General features: G+C 36.3%; 1 protein-coding gene and 1 non-coding gene across 6 annotated transcripts in view; both read left to right on the top strand.

The window, feature by feature from the left end:
* LOC101134474 (putative uncharacterized protein encoded by LINC00472) overlaps positions 1–20,437 on the top strand; it is a 224,624-nt gene that overhangs the window by 37,637 nt on the left and 166,550 nt on the right. The window lies entirely within an intron of this gene.
* Positions 5,886–5,998, top strand: MIR30C (microRNA mir-30c). The gene has a single exon (NR_106324.1). It is a non-coding gene; the product is annotated as a microRNA mir-30c (primary transcript).

The following is a 20,437-nucleotide window of genomic DNA, read 5'->3' as shown; positions in this document are numbered from 1 at the left end:
CAAGGTCACAAAGTTAATCAACTGTCTAGGGAAGCTAGAATTTCAAGTGAACCCTATCTCTAATTTGGCTCAAGAGAGAATTTAAATTTAAATGACCAGATGTAATTTTCAAATTTGTATACATGTTACATGAGTACATTCTCTTTTTAAAATATTGCCAATAAGGTTGAAATCATCTTTGATACCCAAGTTCTAGTCCCATCCCCTCCTCTTTTCTCCAGTGGTAACTCACACTATCGTTTCCAGATATCCCTCCCTGTCACACACGCGTGCACATATACTGTGTTAAATACAGAGATGGGTGGTCGCTTACCTGTGTGTTTGATACATAATAATATTTGGTCAAAGTAACTTTTATACTGGTAAAACCTCTTCATTGGAACAATAAGGCCTCATCAAAATCTGAACTCATACCACTAAGTATTATTATAATAATTTGGTATTCTATAGCAGTAACAGTTATTTCCAAAGACATTCCAATATGCCTGTAGTAAATATTCTAGATTTAATTAAAATATTGGCAGGACTACCGTTTTCCAGATTAAATTAAAAAGCAATTATTAGCATATGCAGATTAAGTTTTTAAATATTTCAATTCAGCGACACTGGCTAGAATATCTTCTGTTTGGTCACAGTGTCACAGATCCCATCACCATCGCTGTAAACTAAAATTAGCTAACTTTTAAACATAAGACCCACAATTATTTATTATAGCCCAAAATATCAGAATGTTCTTTAGCTTGTAAACTTGCTCATAGAATATATTGGGGAAAGGACTCCAAAAATTGTCTATAAGAAAACCTTGTTTTTTTTTTTTAAATCACTTTCATTGGAAATGCAACTGTAAACTCATATTGTTAAAAAAGTTCCCATAATGTTAATTTTTTTTGGAAATTTGCACACTTAAAAGGAAACTAATATTGATAGGCAGCTAAAAAATATATATTCACATATATATTCACATATATATTTTGAATATATATTCATATATTTTCATATATATGAATGTCATATATATTTTCATATATGTGAATGTCATATATATTTTCATATATGTGAATGTCATATATATTTTCATATATGTGAATGTCATATATTTTCATATATGTGAATGTCATATATTTTCATATATGTGAATGTCATATATATTCATATATGTGAATGTCATATATATTTTCATATATGTGAATGTCATATATTTTCATATATGTGACATTCATATATATTTTCATATATATGTGACATTCATATATATTTTCATATATATGTGACATTCATATATATTTTCATATATATGTGACATTCATATATATTTTCATATATATGAAATTCACATATATTTTCATATATATATATATATAAATTCATCAGAACAAGGTTGTCTTTTTTCTTCTGGCCACACCAATGTAATGAAACAGTAAGTGTAAAAAAGAAAAAAAAATACAGGAATCAAGAGCCCAAAGAATTTTTAAGGAAACCATGATTGAATAGGTTATATCAGACTGACTGGTCTCCTAACTTTGGTTCTGCCCACACCATTCAATAGAAAGAGGACATGGAATTCCAGCTATTCCCTCCACTATAGAATTTACTACATTTTAAATTTAAACAGGTTAATTTAAGCTACAGTAATAATTTGAGACAGAATCTCATCAAGCACAGATTCAAAGTACCACACTTTGAGGTCAGAGTGGAGAGAGCTTTTCCCTTGGGATGAACATGAGAAGGTTAATTAAAGAGGAAGTGGACTTTCTCAGAGCAAAGGGTATTTTCATAAAACCATGGAATCTTTGAGTTGGCTAAATCTCCATAAATTTTATGAACATGTTGTGTTCTTTTATCTACTGTAAAGTCACATTACTGTTGATTTTCCGTATATTTTAACTGTAGTGAGTTATTCTATGCTGTAATTTTCCTTTAGGATCCAGGGTAAATAAAAGCAAAGTAGTATAAGAACCTTTATAAGTTACTGTAAGTGAAGGAGGCTTAAAATAGGGTGTGTACTATTACATTTTCATTATGATTTTCTCATAGTTTTTCCTTGGAAATTTCCATGTATTCCTTAAGGATGTGTTTGTCACATATGGGAGATTTGGATCTTGCTTTCAACTAGGGAATGATAATTTTCCATTAAATGTCCATCCCATATACTAGGCAAGGTGAAAGCTGAATGGAAGATGAAATGGCAAATGTTAGACTAGGCAAGGGAAGGGAGCAGGTGGCAAAGTCGCTTGTGGAGATATGCCCAAAGAATAAGATGCAAAGAAGCATCCTCACCGGGGAATTTTCCTTCCATCTCTAAAATCCACCATTGTAGGAGACCTGGAGCCTGACTTTAAGAATTAGTAAAGCCTTGGCGCAGGGTGCAGTGGCTCACACCTGTAATCCCAGCACTTTGGGAGGCCAAGGAGGGTGGATCACAAGGTCAGGAGATCAAGACCATCCTGGCTAACACGGTGAAACCCTGTCTCTACTAAAAATACAAAAAATTAGTCGGGCGTGTTGGCAGGCGTCTGTAGTCCCAGCTACTCGGGAGGCTGAGGCAGGAGAATGGCGTGAACCCGGGAGGCGGAGCTTGCAGTGAGCCGAGATTGCGCCACTGCACTCCAGCCTGGGCGACAGAGCGAGATTCCATCTCGAACAAAAAAAAAAAGGAGTAAAGCCCATTACTGGGCAGGGCATGAGCTGCAGAAAATCCTTGTATACAAGATACATTAAGCTTTAAATCTGGGAACAGTGTTTTTTCTCCAGTGAATCATTCATGGCTGTAAAGCTGCTACATTTTAATTTTAAAAATGTAAGTTTTTAAATTAAAAACTTTACATACTGTAAAGTTGCTACATTTTAATTTAAAAAATGAACATTGGGAGTTGGGAAAAGCTACTGTGTATCCTGAAAGTTGATGTGTAATACTGCAGAATATTTTTAAATCAATGGATAAGATGTTTTTGATACAGAATGTGACAGATTTGATGAAATATAATCTACATTTGAAATAAATGTATTTTCATTCAGAACTAAAAATTACCAAAGGCTAGTTTATTGGAGATTAGTTTTATGTGACTAAAATGCCTATTACATCAGAAGCCCTACTGAAGCAAAAGAGAGTGGCTTTCACGTTACAAAAGGAACTTTTCAGACTTGACTTTAAGAAGTTAAAATCATTTCATGTAGCTAAAATTATTTTAGTGACTATTTAATAAGGTGTGGTTCTTTCCATGTGGAACATTTTAAGCCCTTACATAATTATTCAGTATTGATACCCACATTTTATGACCATTTTCTTTCATTCTTGTCTATTTTTAAACTGTTTACATAGATTTCTTCTCTGCATTTACTGTGTATCCTGGTTTTTCTTCACTTGAAATCCATCATGAAAATAAAATTTTAAAATAAGGCTGCCTTCATAAAAGGTTAACTTTCCAGGAGTTAATGCCATCATTTAAGGAGAGATTGCTTTCTCTTCTTAGCTATGAGTTCCTTAGAAAAGTAAAACAGCCTAACCTTGAATTTTGGGGGAATAAAAACAAAGTTTTAGAAACTGGTAAATATTTTTTATTTAGAGATTTTTAAAACCTGAATAATCATCTTAACATTGTTAACCCATTGTCAGGTGGTAGATGGCATCATTCATTCATTCATTCATTCATCAAACCTTCACTGAGAACCTCCTTTAGTACCAGACAAACCCTGGATACATGTTGTGAATTTCTTCTGATGAAATGAAGTTAAGTTAGACGAAACATGGTGTTTCTTCCCTAGTAGAGAGATAGATAGGTAAACAAATAATTGTAATAAAGTATCAGTTCTGTGATCCAGGCATATGCAATTATGTGACCTAGGCACAGTATAATGATGGTAAAAGGAAAAATGAACAATTCCTCCTCAGGTTGGGGAGGGGTGTGGGTGTTAGGGATGATGATGACCAGAGAGGATTCACAAGAAAGAATACTTGATTTGGGATTTGAAGACTGTATGGGCACTTGCCAGGTAGAAGAGTAAGCAGAAGTGCAGAAACAGAATAAAGAACAGGTTTGTGTGATTTAGTTCTTCAAGTGTTTTCACCCTTTCAGTTGTGACAGAATTCAGTATTCACTGAGCATGGGGTCATAACTTTGCAGCCCAGCCCATTCAAGTTATCATTCTTAGGGCTCTTTCCTTCTCCACTTCTCTTCCTATTCTTTCCCTCCTGCATGAAAGGCCTTATGAAGCCCAAGCCAGGCTTGTGAATTACCCATGACTTCTCCATCTCCACAGTGCCTCTCCCCTCAGCTACTCACTCACTGAATTCTGATGTTCTTCTTGTCTTTATAATTTCTCATGTTCATTTTCTCCGTCTTCTTACTGCCTCTTCCCTAATTAAGGCTCCCATGCTCTCCCTTACACTACTGCAGTGATTCTTTTCCTGTTTTCCTTACCTGCCACCTTAAAGCTAGAGTAAATTCTCTAAAGTACTGACATGGTCATCCCACTTGCCCGCTTACTATCTTTCACTCGTACCCATTGTTTGGAGATAATGCCCAAACCCTTTAACCTGGCACATAAGGACTCCCATCTTTCCCTTGTGTGTCTCCCCTTACCCTTCACCCCCATGCATCTTTGACTCCACCTCTGCTGAATTCTTAAAGGCCTCAGCATACATTACCTTTGTCTTTATTTCTCTATGGGATGACTGTTCTTTCTGGTACACTTTAAGCTACACTATCTTCTTCACTGCCCACCCCTTCCAAATTCCCATTAGCACCATCTTCACCTAGCTAATTTTATTCGGTCTTCAAGACTCAGCCTGGCTATCAGCCAACTCAGAAGTGTCTTTTGACCCATCATAACACTTATAATAATGGTGTATGTGTCTGTCTTGCAAATTAAGCTGTGTCCTTCTCGAAGGTAGGGGTGATACCCTTCATTTCTCATCACCTAGAATTTAAAACATTGCTGATATATGGCAGGCAGTCACAATTGTTTGTTGAATGAATGAATGAATGAAATGAATAAGATCCTGTAACAGTTTGGAATTATATGCCACCTGGGTTTACAATGTAGTCTCTTATCAGGTAGGGTTGTTCTGAGATGTATAGTAATGATGACTTTCTTCTTCACCCAAGTATTTTGTGTACCTTAGACCAGTTTAGCAAATGAAGTCCAAGAACTATTTGAATAAGTCATTCTTAGAAAATAACTTTAGGAAGCAACTGACTCCATTCATGTGTATGCCTCTAATTGCAGGTTCACTTCTGTCTGAATATGAATTTTTAAAATAATTTTAGCATTATATTAGCAATTTGCAATATACCATTTTTATGCATGTAAAGTTGTATTCTAACATATTTACTTTTTGCTCATTTGATTAAATTTATTACTGTGTAACCCATCATTAAGGTAACTAACTTTCAGTAATTAAACTGTTGGTCTTCTGTTTAGCCAGGCACAGTTTAGCCATTATTCTCAGTTCTGTGCAGGAGTGAGCTGAAACAAAGTTGTATAGCCCAGAGAGTGAGAAGCTGCATTTCATGTCTCCCAACAGTCAGAAAGGGATTATGTACTGTTTAAGGAAGGAGTTTGGCGAATATTTTGAAACCCTTTTGGGAAAGCATAGAATATTGAAAATCCAAAATTAACCAAATCCGTGAGTGTGCGAGCTCAAAGCTAGAGACCTTAGGAATATCTTAGGATGTGCAAAACAGGAAGAAAACAAGAACTGAGCAGGCAGCACTAAGTAAGTGTCATATAGCCTCCCCACCCACCCTTCCAACCTTACTCCTAAAAGAGCCATAATTTAGTCCCAAGTATATTTTTCTGATCTTTTCCTGTGACATATTATGGTATCTTCAAATGGTACTGGATTTCCTGAGGCTTGTGCTGCTGACTGCCAACCCCGTCCTAGAGAGCACTGAGCGACAGATACTGTAAACATCCTACACTCTCAGCTGTGGAAAGTAAGAAAGCTGGGAGAAGGCTGTTTACTCTTTCTGCCTTGGAAGTCAACTAAAGAGAAATGGATTTTGAATATTTCTATGTCTTAGAATTGATCCTATCCCGTGTTTGTTTCTGAGGTCAACTGTAAAAGGAAAAAAGGTGAATTGACTAAGTCATCCAAAGAAATGTAAGATAATCTATAATATCAGTTATCTTTGAACTGTTTCACTTAGTTTAAAAAGAGAAAAAAGATTACCAAATACCCAAGTGACAAAAGTTCTGGTTAACTTGTATGAGGCTACATTTTGTGGGTTGCTGCAGTCTGATCTGTAAAAGCAACACATTACCTATACGTTCAGCTAAACATTTCTCCTTTAACCTGAGAGCATTCCACACTGAAGTCTGCTTTTCTTGAAGCAAAAATTCTAGTGTCCTTGGACTTGCTATTTTATCAGGGATCAAAGGCACCTTGGAGCCCCATGCTTTAGGAATTGTAATGGCAAACAATATTAATAAGGTCTGCTCTTTAAAGCTAGAATATAGTTACGCATTTCAGGAAAAAATAGAATTGTTGTTGGGGGACGGGAGAGGAAGGAAAATGTAGAGGTAAGGGATGGGATGCAAGAAGTTAATTTTAAGAAAAATCTACAGAACGAACTCATAAGTTCAGCCTTAACCAGAAAAACTCTTTCACGTAAATCGTTTAAATCAAAGGTCTATTAAACATCTAATCTAGAATGTAACTTACCTGAAATTTGAGTCCATTGCTGATTTATTTAAAATTAATATGAAATAAGCCTTCTTGTTAAAGAGGATATTTAAATAAGGCATATTTTTATATAACAAGCCCTTAAGAAGTTAAATAATTAACTTAATGCTTCTATTAAAAATTAAACAAATCTGAACGAAATTACTCTAGTCTTGGCATATCAGCATATACAAGTCACTTAAACTAAAAGACACTCTACTACATTAGAAGTATTAGAGGAGCTTTTAATTTTACCTCCGCACTGACTGTAGAGCCTAATACAATAGGAGTAATTGTTTCATATGAGTTTATAGAAAAAAAGTTTAAATACAATGACTTTAGCATGTGATTTCAGGGAAGTATTTGAACAGGCTGGCCTTGAAGCAGTGGTAGACACTGTTGAAGTGCTTGCTGAGCAACTCCAGCTTGATTGAGTCATTAACCTTTTTAGGTTTGCCTACAGGCTTAAGAAAACCCTCTTTGAAACAATGCTCTACAGTCTTCTCAAAGAAATAATTGTTATAGATGTTTGAAATTTTGCTTTCTGCTAGGAGAGGCAGATAATATGGGTAAGGGGAAAAGCAACTCTAAGCAGCAGAGAATGATGCATATGCTTTGCCATAGCATTTTATTATTCTGCCTAAATTAAAAGGGGGGACATTCAAATATTCCAGATCTAAATTTAAAGGTTAACTTTTAGTCATGAATATAGGTGTTTCAAAGCTTATTGAAATATATGCTGAAATTCATTTCATCATTCAAGAATTATTTATTGAGCATCTACTATGTGAACTTCTAGGCACAGGGGATATAGCAGAGAACAGAAACAAAGTCCTTTTTCTCATGGAACTTACAAGTAAATATATAATGTGTCAAAATATAAACATCTTGTGTATCTATGTAAAATATCTAATTTTATTCAATCTTTTTATTGCCTTGTCCTCCAAAACCAAGTGTATTTAAATATTCCAGAATATTTCTTTCATTGACTATGAAAATCTTTGATATAAAGCTATATAATTTTGGTTTTTGTTTAGTATTATTCTTCTAGATATGTTCTAGTTGTTAACTAGCCTGTTTTGTGACATGAGTAAGTAGGATTATTAAGCATGCTTGAGAAGTTATTTTTATATATATATACATATATATATATATATATGAGGGGGCTTCAAAATATTCATGGAAACATTGAGTTAAAAGCTACAAATAAAAATATAAATTTTATTTCTCAGAGTAAGCTCCATCAGGGTCAAGACACTTTTGTAAGCAATGATACCAGACATTTATTCCATCCCTAAAGAACAGGGTCTTGGGAATTTCACCACATCAGTGCCATCTTTTTAACATTATTAACTGAAGAAAAATGGGTGCTCTGACAGATTTTTTTAAGATTAGGAAACAAAAGTCCAAATGAGCCAAATCAGGACAGTAAGGTGGATGCCTAGTGACATTCCACTGAAACTCTGGCAAAATTGCCCTTGTTTGATGAGAAGAATGAGCAGAAGCATTGTCATGGTGGAGAGGGAGTCTGGTATAGCTTTCCTGGACATTTTTCTGCTAAACCTTTGGCTAGCTTTCCCCAAACACTCTCATAATAAGTAGATGTTATCATTCTTTGGCCTTTCAGAAAGTTAACAAGCAAAAGACTTAAGCATCCCAAAAAACTGTTGCCATGACCTTAGCTCTTGACTGCTTGGCTTTTGCTTTGACTGCACCACATCCCCTTCTTGGTAGCCATTACTTTGATTGTGCTTTGTCTTCAGGATCATACCAGTAAAGCTATGTTTCATCTCCTATCACAATCCTTCAAAGAAAAGCTTTAAGACCTTGATCTCACTTGTGTAAAATTTCCATTGAAAGCTCTGCTCTTGTCTGCAGCTCATCTGAGTGCAATGATTTTGGCACCTATAGAGTGGAAAGTTTGCTCAACTTTAATTTTGCAGTCAGAATTGTGTAAGCTGAACCACTTGGAATGTCTGTGGCGTTGGCTATGGTTTGTACTGTTAATCATCAGTACTCTTCAATTAGGGCACAAACAAGATTATCTTTTTTCCTTGCAAATTGATGTAGTTTGTCTTCTATAGTGGGCTTCATCTTCAACATCATCTCATCTTTTCTTAAAATAAATTATTCATTTGTAAACTGCCAATTTCTTTGGGGCATTGCCCCCACAAACATTTTGTAAAGCAGCAATGATTTCCTGATTTTCCCACCCAAACTTCCCCATAAATTTGATGTTCTTGCTTTAATTTTAGCAGAATTGACATTGCTCTGATATATCAGGGCTCTTTTCAAACTGATTTCTTATCCTTTTTTGTGCCTCAAAATAGATCCTGTTCAGACATGTTACAAATTAGTACAAGTTTATTTTGATATAAGAAAAAATTGAAATCCATGTATAGTTTTTCCATAATACGTATTTTCCATGAACTTTTTGAAATTCTTCATATTTGCTGAGATGATATTGCTAAGGAGTTATATAATATAAAAAGTTACATGTTTGTGTGTTTATATATGTTGCATATGTTATATATATTCAAATTATCATTGTATCTGATATAAGTAAACTTATATTAATTTGAACCTAACTCTATTCAAGTTTGTAACTCTCTAAATACTGGTAAGGATGATTTATCTTTATGTTATGTTTATATATTGGTTGCTAAGCAAACGCCATAAAGACTTTAAAAGAACAGATTACTTTTAAATGTAAACATCCATTTATATTTGAAAAAAGACATAAGCTTTAATTGACAAGCTTTGTAAGCCTAATTGTGTCATTAAAAACTCAGTAGAAATAAAGGTATCATATGTACTTTATTCATTTATGAATTTATAGTCTCCTCGTCTCTATTTGTTTAAATTAGTAATTCTTTATAATACCTAGTGGTGATATATTTCTATAAACTACTCTGGCTTAGATTTCTATAAATGTAAATATAATTCTGCTCTCTCTCTTTTTTTTTTTTTTTTTTTTTTTTTTTTTGAGACAGAGTCACGCTCTTGTCGCCCAGGCTGGAGTGCGATGGCGTGATCTCACCTCACTGCAACCTCCCCCTCCCAGCTTCAAGCAATTCTCCCGCCTCAGCCTCCCAAATAGCTGGGACTACAGGCGCCCACCACCATGCCCGGCTAATTTTGGTATTTTTAGTAGAGACGGGGTTTCACCATGTTGGCCAGGCTGGTCTCAAACTCCTGACCTCAGATGATCCACCTGCCTTGGCCTCCCAAACTGCTGGGATTACAGCCATGAGCCACTGCTCCCAGCCTGCTGTCGTCATTTTAAAATAGCAGAAAGCAGGTTATTAATTACAAAATTGGGTTTTAGGTGTTATTTTGGTTAACTTTATCATTGGAAAACTATATGGTTAATATATAAAAATCAGTTGTATATCTATATATCAGCAACAAACAAATAAAAATGAAAATTTGTAAAAGATACTTCTTATAATAACATTAAAAACTATCAAATGCCCCAAGGGGAAATCTAACAGACGATGCATAAGACCTCCGCACTGGAAACTAAATATTATTGAGATAAATTATAGAAGACCTGAATAAATGGAGAGATAAACCATGTTCATAGAGAACAGGACCCAATATTGTTAAGTGGCTAATTCTCCCCAAGTTGATCTGTAGATTCAATACAGTCCCAATCAAAATGTAAGCAGGTGTATGTTTGGAAATTAATAAACTGATTCTAAAATTTAGAATTCAAACAGCAAAAACTAGACAAGGTAATCTTGAAAAAAAGATGGAGAAATTATGCTTCCACGTATCAAGATCTGTTACAAAGCCATAGTAATGATGAGAGTGTGATATTGGCACAATGGCAGACGGATACACAACAGATAAATGATAAATAGAATAGACAAACTATTATGATAAAGATGATACTGAAGTACACTGGAGACAGGATGGTCTATGGATCCTAATATGAAAGGTAAAACAAGTCTTCTAGGAAGTAATATATAGAATATCCTTATGACCTTGGAGTGGGCAAAATTCCCTTAAAAAACTCCCAACACAACACCAACCAGAAAGAGAAAAAACTGGTAATTTGGATTATAATACCAAGAACTTCTGTTCATCAAAAGACAACATTAAGAAAATGAAAAGGCAAAATATAGCAGAGGAGGTATTAGCAACACATATAACAAACAACTTATATCCAGTGTATATAAAGAATTCCTATAAATTAATAGAAAACACAAGCAACCCAGTAAAAAAATGAGCAAAGATTTGAACAGATAATTCACCAGAGAGGATATGTAGATGATCAATTAACATAAAAAGTTGCTCAACCTTATTAGTCATCAAATAAGTGCAAATGAAATCACAGCTCAATGGCAAGACACACCTACTAGAATGGGTAAAATTAAAAAGACAAAAAAAATCTGGTATTGGCAAGGAGGTGGAGTAACACTGCAGATGAAAGCATAAGTTGGTACAGCCACTTTAGAGAACTTCTTAGTGGTCTCTACTTAACGCTGAACAGATCCATATCCTGTGACCCAGTTGCTGTTACCTACCTCACAGAAATTTGCACAGTGTTCTTCAGAAGAAATGAATAAGAATGTTCATAGCAGCACTATTTGTAATAGCCCCAAATCAGGAATTATCCAAATGCCAACAGTAGGATTCGTAAATTGTGAAATATTCGTACAACAGAATACTATCTAGCACTGAGAATGAATGATTTGCAACTTCTGATAAAATTATAAGTGCATCTCACAAACATAAAGTTGGACAAAATAAACCAGACACTAAAGAGAACATACCGTATGTTTCTATTTACATTAATTTCAAAAACAGGCAAAACTATAGTTATCTATAGTGATACATATCTATGGTGACTCATGCACTTTTCTGATTGTATGTTATACTTTAATTAAAAGTTTCTAAAATTAAAAAAAAAACACTGTATTATCTGGTCTTAAATAAGGCAGGTAAAACTCTTATTCCAGCAGTCACTAAGAGAAACTTTATCCCAGATCATCTTTCTCTAAAAACATAGCAACAACACATATCTTGAGGAACGTTCTCTGAAACTGGCATAAAAGATTACGCTATCCATAAGCAAAGAGACGTTTCAGCAAACATTCTCTTTTCTCCAAAATACTGCAGTGTATACTGTCTTCTAGAACATCACTTCCCTCAGAAGCTACCAGTCCACCTCATTTTCCAGCAAGTAACGAAATTACTGAAAGATGAGGAGAAAAAAGGCTGATGTTGAAGGGCATTCGGCTGTTGCCATGCTGCTGCATTGCCTCACTTACCCAGATTGTAAGAAAGAGGTCAAAACACAGTTAACTGGCTTACCCAGGGTTATACAGGCTCTCGGTAGAGCTGCAGGAGGACTGAAGGAGACACTGCCACCTTCTGACTCTGATTCTTTAATCTTTTCTATAGCCAGGTAACCCAGGATTGGGCCAGAAAAACATAAGCCCTCTACTATCATATTTGTTGAATGTAAGATTTCCTCAGAATCAAGAATATGAATAGATTATGCACTTACTGTTCTTATTTTTAATTTCTAGAATGGCTATTATGATTAGTTTTTGCTTTTTCTTTGGACAAAAGAATTTTGTGGTGCTAAAAGTGCCTTTTAAAATTTCCTTTTATTATGGAGAAAAAAATAAGCTTTGGCCAGACACCGGTGGCTCAAACCCCTAATCCCAGCACTTTGGGAGGCCAAGGTGGGAGGATTTCTTTAGCCCCGGAGTTCAGGACCAGCCTGGGCAACATAGTGAGACCTTGTCTACAAAAAATGAGAAATGAGGCAGGTGGATCTCTTGAGCCTGGGAGATCAAGGCTACAATGAGCTGTGATTGTGCCACTGCATTCCCACTTGGGTGACAGCGAGATCTTGCCCCCCCCAAAAAAAAAGAAAGAAAGAAAAAGTTTCAACCAGCCTGAACTAAGAAACTTTAAAAATATTCAACCCAAACTCAAAAACCGTGATTCCTTCAGCAAGGCACATATGCTAACAAAGTCCCCTTAAAGTGTCTCTTCTGGAGACAGTACAGTCCCACAGTAGTGTTTAGAAATGTGTGCAGTGTGCAGGCATTTTTGGTTGTCACAGTAACTGCAGAATGCCACTCTTATGAGGCTTGGAACAGTCTCATTCAACAAGAAATAGTTTTGAACAAAATAACAGTGCCCTCACCAGGATGAACATTCTTAAAGTTATCATTTACTTCTAGGAATATTTGAACTATACATACATTTATGTCTTCAGTTTAACACATCTCTGTAGTATACTACCTGGGAGTTTGCATGTCTGAGATAAATATGATGGTCTGGATGATCTTAAAAATAACCATAATTAAAGAATAAAAAATTACCCTAAAACTGACTTTTTAAATGCCCTGTGACTTTAAAGTGTCTAGAAACATTCTGTAATTTTGAATTCATCAAAAGCTTTGTCATCAAAAAGCCAAGTATGGCTTTAAAACACTTTCTTTTGGTCCAGGGAGAAAAAATACTTTTTATTTTAACCTCCAAGTTTCATCGAGTAGATTAGTTATTTCTGTAGTTTGGTAATGCCCATTATTTGAGAATCTGATAACATCCAGGACTTTACCATATAATTCAGTCACTTGAAAGCCGTGAATTTCTGGCTGTACTAAAAAGCTTTCAACACTAGGGTTAGGTGTTCCTACGAAGACAAATAAAATTCCACATTTTTAAAAACCACCTTTGGCCGGGAGTGGTGGCTAACGCCTGTAAAATCCCAGCACTCTGGGAGGCTAAGGTGGGCAGATCACGAGGTCAGGAGATTGAGACCATCCTGGCTAACATGGTGAAACCCTATCTCCACTAAAAAAAAAATACAAAAAAATTAGCCAGGCATGATGGTGGGCGCCTGTAGTCCCAGCTATTCGGGAGGCTGAGGCAGGAGAATGGGGTGAACCTAGGAGGCGGAGCTTGCAGTGAGTGGAGATCCTGCCATTGCACTCCAGCCTGGGTGACAGAGCAAGACTCCGTCTCAAAAAAATAATAAAATGAAAATAAATATATAATAAAAACCACCTTTGAATTTAAAAATAGTTTTAATGTTGGAGCTAGCCCAGTTGTAAGAGTGTGCTGAAGAAGCCAGTCTCTGCTTGCCTTCCTATAGCTCCAATTAGACATTTTTAATTACAGTGCAATCGCTGCAACTATGCTGGGCCATTTCAACCCATCCCACTCCACGAATACTCAGCTCAGTCTTAGCATTGGACATCAGTAGCAAGCAACTAGATGCTCCCACCTCAGGAAGCTTCTAATTTTGTGGGGACTACCCCTGTTGTGCTTATTGCTAAACTTATACTTCAATGAACCTTTCAATTCTACATAATATATTCCAACTCATTTGGTGGAATCTGATTTTTTTTTTTTTTTTTTTTGCTGACTTTCCTTTCACAGGTATTTAGTAAGTCAATGCCGGGCAGCAGCAAGCCAGGCTTCTATTATAGTAATAATAATCAGATAACCAATAATCACTGAGGATTCTGTACATTCCAAAGCCATGCCAGGGGTCAAGAGCAAATACTTAGTGTCCTTACTATGTACAGGGCACTATTCTAAACATTTGGCTTATATTAACAGATTTAATCCTCACAGTTCAATATGCACGAACATTATTTTTCAGATGAGGAATCCGAGATGAGAGAGATTAAGAAAACTGCCCAAGGTTATGCTAACGAGCCTTAAAACTGGGATTTCAGCCTAGGCAGTGTGGCACCAGAGGTCTGATCATGACCATGAAGTGATAAACACAAGTATCCTCTAAGTTAGGTATCATCGTCTTAATTTTCCAGGGCAGGAAACTGAAGTTGAAGGATTTAAGAAAATGTGGTAGTAACTGGAGTTGTTTATGAATCTTCCCGTTCTCCTCTGGCACATGAGAAGATTGTGATACAGGATTTTTTGCTCCTTAGTTTAGCTAAATCCAGTTCTTGTCTTACAACCAGGAAAAATTAGGCACACAGAGACATCGAAGACTAAGGAGGATGGAATTTATTAAGTGAAAAGAAAGCTCCCAACAAAGAGAGGGGTCCTTCATGCAGGTTTCCACCTCACAAAAATTGAATGGCAGGCCACCACACGTGAGTTGAAGAGGCCAGGCTCTTTCCCCTCATAATTCATGAATTCCTGGTGGCTCCACCCATTCTCCTAGTGGTTGTGGGGCATGCCCAGACAAGCCCCCTGTGCTGGCTCCCATATCTGCACAAAGCATCTGGTGTAAAGACTTGTGGGTCGGGTTGGAGATGTGGCTGTGTCCTGCCTCTATCAATTGCACTTCTCTACATCTTCTGAGGTTAGATGTGGCTGTGTGACTTGTTTTCATCAATGAAATGTGATCAGAAGAGCCAGGGAAGTATTAAGAGCTTGTGTGCCCTTCCTTCTGTGTTGGTGAGAGGTTTTTCAAGACGGAGGCTTTGTCACCTTGATCCTTGAGTGACTAGATTGGATAGTGCCCCTCTGCTGACTGCTGTTGGACACACTGGTTAATTGATAAACATCTGAGATTCAAGGCAGGGTTGGAGGAAGGAGACTATTTGTAACCACACGTAATCTTGTCTAACTTAATTTGCCTAAATATCTTTCACACACTCTTAAGCTTATTGGTGCCAGGTATTTATCTGGAATCCAGGGCTCTCTGACTTAACAATCCATGGTTTTTTCATTTATTTCCTCTCTTTTGGTATCATATGACCTGCAGGAACCCAAATTTCATTCTTTTTGCTTGCCTTTTAATTTTATGATAGTAATGAAAGTGCCTAAAAAATTCAATCTGATGTCTATGGTTAGTCTAAGATTAAGATTAAGAAAATGTAGAGGAAAAATCTGTCATTCTCTGGCCTACATGTTTGGTCTGGAGCTTTAATATGATGATCTGCAGGATTAGGAGAAATTTTCCTGGCTTGCTTAATCCCGAGATTCAAGTTCTAGCAAACAACTGTCAGCAATAATGTTAGGCAAAGAATGCTAATATGTCCTAAATGTTACTCATATTTTTCACTGTGCTTATAGTTTTCATGGTGTGAGCTGCTACAAGAGTTCACCCTTTTTTAGGTTGTCACTCAGACATTCTGTAAAGTAATTCCATCATCCATATATATATATATGTATGTTACTGAAACACCATGGGTTCATCTGGGTCCTGCCGCTCGCTGCACAGAAAGCCAGTGACTGAGACGAAGAGTACTGCCAAGGAAGAAGGCTTTAATCTGGTGCTGCAGCCAAGGAGATGGGAGCTCAGTCCCAAATCCATCTCCCTGACCAACTAAAACTAGGGATTTATATAGCAGGGTCTTCCCTGCTATGTAACAATGTGTAAGAAAACAAGAACTAAAGAGGAGGGGTAAGGAAGCAATCATGATGAATGAAGGGTCTGGCATCTCATTGTCTGGATGTGGTGATCTGGTGAGTTTCAGTTCTTTAATTTTTTTTTTCTTTTGAGAGGTCTGAATGTGGTTTCCTGAGGAAGGAACTCTGATAAAACAAATGTAAGTTTCAAATTTTAAAACCAGATGGGCTTCCAATTTCATCCATGTGCACAATGTGCACATGTACCCTAAAACTTAAAGTATAATAATAAAAAAAAAAAAAACCAGATGGGCAATTTCTATGTTTATCCAAAAAAAACTATCTAGGGGACTATTGGGTCGGTTTCATATATATATATAATCACTTTATGTACACAACACCAAGTTATCCGGGTTCATATGTTTAAATTTAGAATTGTGGGGATTTCCCAATCTACCAGCTGAGTATGCTCAACACGTTAGCTGGATAGCATTGACTATCATGACAGTAAACAACAGAGAATCACATGCAACTCTGAGTCTTTCCTGAGGAGTATCTTCCTGAAACTAAATGAATAGAAGATTCTGAGAACCTTGCTTTTTCCATTATTTGATTATGGAATGACCTATGGGGCAATACATGTTCATGTAATATGGAAAAAACAAAAAGAAGGCTTTAACCACTTAATTAGCAGGCCTAATTTTTTAGAGTTGGGATTCTCTCTTTCTTTTACTTGCTGAAAATTGACTGTTTGGTTACTTTCACTTTATAAGTTTACTTTATTCATTTAATCACAAAATTCCTAAGTATTCAGTAACTCATAAACTAGTTTATTTGTTTATACTCCTGCCTCATTCTAGAAATGACTAAAGGCAATAAAGTTATGTTTAACCTTGGCAAATATTGGTTAAATGATACTAAGCTAACTTTTGTGGGATGAACTATACAGTGAATAGATTATGTAGGATTGGGATGTTTTTATTTTAATTTAGAAATAATTATAGATTTATAGGAAGTTGCAAAAATTGTTTGGAGAGATCATATGTACCTTTCACCCAGGTTCCCCCAGTGGTCACATTTTACAACATTTGCTACAGCACAGTAGCAAGACCAGGAAACTGACATTGGTACAATTGTGTGTGTGTTTGTGTGTGTGTAGTTCTACACCATGTTATTACATGCATAGATTCTTGTAACCACCACTGCAGTTAATATACAAATTAGTATACAGATTAGTTTTGCTATATCATTTTTTTCTAAAATCTAAAGACATGAAACTTTTTTGAATCTTAAAGGGATGAAGCCCTTCTTGGTGACTTGAACAGCATCATCATTTTCTGTTGTTAATAACAACTAGCAAATAAAGCTTAGATGAAACTTACACTCCTGTGTAAAGTGTAGCTCTTCCAGTAGGTCCTGTGTTTAGTCTAATATCTACTTAATTACAGTAAGTGTTCAGGCTTTTTGTTGTTCTGTTTGTTTTGGGAGCAGGGATTTGATATAAATCTAAATATGACAAGCTTTCATTAAAAAAAAAATATTGACCTTCCATTTAGAACAATGTGGTCTTTCACTGTATTGAGCTTATGTGGATGTATATTACTGTAGAAAAATTTTACAGGAGATAAATTCCTATGAAATATTCTCATTGCTATCTTAATTAGAAATAATCTTTTTATGCCCCCACTGTAGGTGGTAAGTCCCCCATGTTCAGTGAATATACTTGCGATTAAGCATAGTCTATTATTAGGAACATACAAGCAGCCAACTGGCACATGGATTGTTATCCTGCCTAAGGAGAAGAGAAAAAAATTAAGGTAAAATTAAAATGCCAATACTTGCTGAGAGAGAGCTAATAGAAAGCATGTGACATTATGTACACTGGTGATACTCAAATGAAACAATGGAACCTATTAAAAGGTACCTATGTGGATTTTATTCTTTGAGAAATGGACTAGGGTAGGGGGTAGAAAGGCAGGGAAAGAATGAAGACAGTGTATTGAAAGAGAAGATTGTTTGACCCATTTATCTGAAATAAAAATCCTAAGTTTTATAAGATCCTCAAATGTTTGGCTACATTTTCAGGTAGATGTGCATGCATAAATGTTAAATGGCTAAAAGAAAATGGGTTATAGTCTACCAATAGCGTGTCACATAGCTTTAAAAGTACTGCTTTAAAAATCATCAATTTAGAGGGAGGATTTGGGTGGCAAGCAACAGGACTCTGCTTTCAATCCTGTCTTACACCACATTTTAATTTTTATTAAAATGAAAACATTGTTGGAATTATGATTTATTTTTTAAAAGAAGCAAACAGTGTTACAGTAGATGAATCAAGGTCCAAGTGAAATCTCAGCAGCCTGAAAGGATGGGCAGGGTTGGATACAAAGAAATTGAATTGGTATAAATATGGAAGTCCAGCTCCTGGAGTCAGACAGCTAATTGCACAAGGACTTCATGGGGGACATGTGACTTACCATCACATGTGGAAAAAGACTTGTGAATTTTCCTAACCACTACCTATGTGGCCCACAGAGTGACATGATGTTCCAAAAAACTAATACAACCTGTATGCGATCATAGACACATACACCACACCCCAAAACATGCTACACAGGCTATAATTTTCAAAGTAGGACAACAAACTGCCTACTTTATTTTAAGTTGGCATTTTCCAAGTAGTTCTGTGTTCATTACTGCACAATAGAGGTATAAGTAAAGCAGGGCATGTCTAAAACAATGTGGCCATTTGATGAAGGGCACTCGAAAATGTATGATTGAGCCAATCACAGATACTGAGGAAACTTGAGGCCCGGATTTTGAGGCTGCAGTGTGCTACGATTGTGCCTGTGAATGACCACTGCATTTCAGCCTGGGAAACATGGTAAAACCTCATCTCTTAAAAAAAATTAAATTAAAAATGTATTATGGAAAACCATGGTGCATTGCTGTCTTCAATAATAAAGGACTAGAGCAAGGATAGAGGCTTAGATTTAAACTTTGTTTGCTCCAACCCTTGAAGATACATGGAAGCAGAATTTAATACAACATAATTTTTAGCCGTATTTAGAGAATCCAAAAATGAAGCAGGCTCATTTGGAGGCAGTGAGTCCCTTATTACTGGAAATATTCGAGCAGGAATTTCAGTAGCCACTGAGCAATGGAAATGTTAGTTTCTTCAACCCTGAAATTTTATTAAATGTGTATCAGCAAATCGCAGGTGTACCACTTACCTCATTCTTGAGTAGCACTTAACTTTTATGGGCCTCAGTTTTCTCTCATTTAATGGACTGAGGGGTGATAATAACTTACAAAGCTATTAGAAAAATTAAATGAAGTTAAAGAACAATACAGGGCCAGCGTGGTGGCCCACGCCTGTAATCCCAGCACTTTGGGAGGTCGAAGCAGGTGAATCATAAGGTCAGGAGTTTAAGACCAGCCTGGCCGAGATGATGAAACCCCATCTCTACTAAAACTACAAAAATTAGCTGGATGCAGTGGCAGGCAACTGTAATCCCAGCTACTCAGGGGGCTGAGGCAGGAGACTCATTTGAACCCAGGTGGCAGATGTTGCAGTGACCCGAGATTGCGCCACTGCACTCCAGCCTGGGTGATAGAGTGAGAGCCTGTCTCAAAAAAAAAAAAAAAACAAAAAAAAAACAGTAACAGTATCCTGATTCCAAATCTCCTCCTCACATCCCTCAAATAAACATAAGATCCACAAGGAGAACAAATGAAACTATACAGGACCTAAGAATTAAGGATTGTTAAGAGATAGAAAACACTGCAACCCTGGTGACACCTTGATTTCAACATTGTGAAACCAGAGCAGAAAACCAAGCAAGCCAACTTAACCTCTGACCTACAGGAACATACAAGTATTACATGAAGACCAACATGAAGAAAACTACCAACTCTGCTGAGACCACAAACTCCTGGTACAAACATGAAATGAATGCATGTGATACGTTCTGGACAAATAATTGATTACACTGTGTATTAGTCTGTTCTCATGCTGCTAATTAAAGACATACCTGAGACTGGATAATTTATAAAGGAAAAAAGTTTTAATGAACTCACAGTTCCACGTAGCTGGGGAGGCCTCACAATCATGGTGGAAGGTGAAAGACACGTCTTACATGGTGGCAGGCAAGAGGGAATAAGAGCCAAGTGAAAGGGGAAACCCCTGATAAAGCCATCAGATCTCATGAGACTTACCCACTACCACAAGAACAACATTATGGGGGAAATGCCCCCATGATTAAATTGTCTCCTAACGGATCCTTCCCACAACACATGGGAATTAGGGGAGCTACAATTCAAGATAAGATTTGGGTGGAGACACATCCAAACCATATCCCACCGAAGTTAATTTAGTTTTAAAAAAATAGGTGAGAAAACAATAGGTGAAAACAGTCAAGAAAGTTTTGACAAAATCATATTGAAGGAGACAAGCCATACCCAGATATTGAAAAG

The sequence above is a fragment of the Gorilla gorilla genome, chromosome 5 (genome assembly GCF_029281585.2).
Source record: "Gorilla gorilla gorilla isolate KB3781 chromosome 5, NHGRI_mGorGor1-v2.1_pri, whole genome shotgun sequence".
Lineage (NCBI taxonomy): Eukaryota > Metazoa > Chordata > Mammalia > Primates > Hominidae > Gorilla > Gorilla gorilla.
This window is presented reverse-complemented; position numbering and strand designations above follow the sequence as displayed.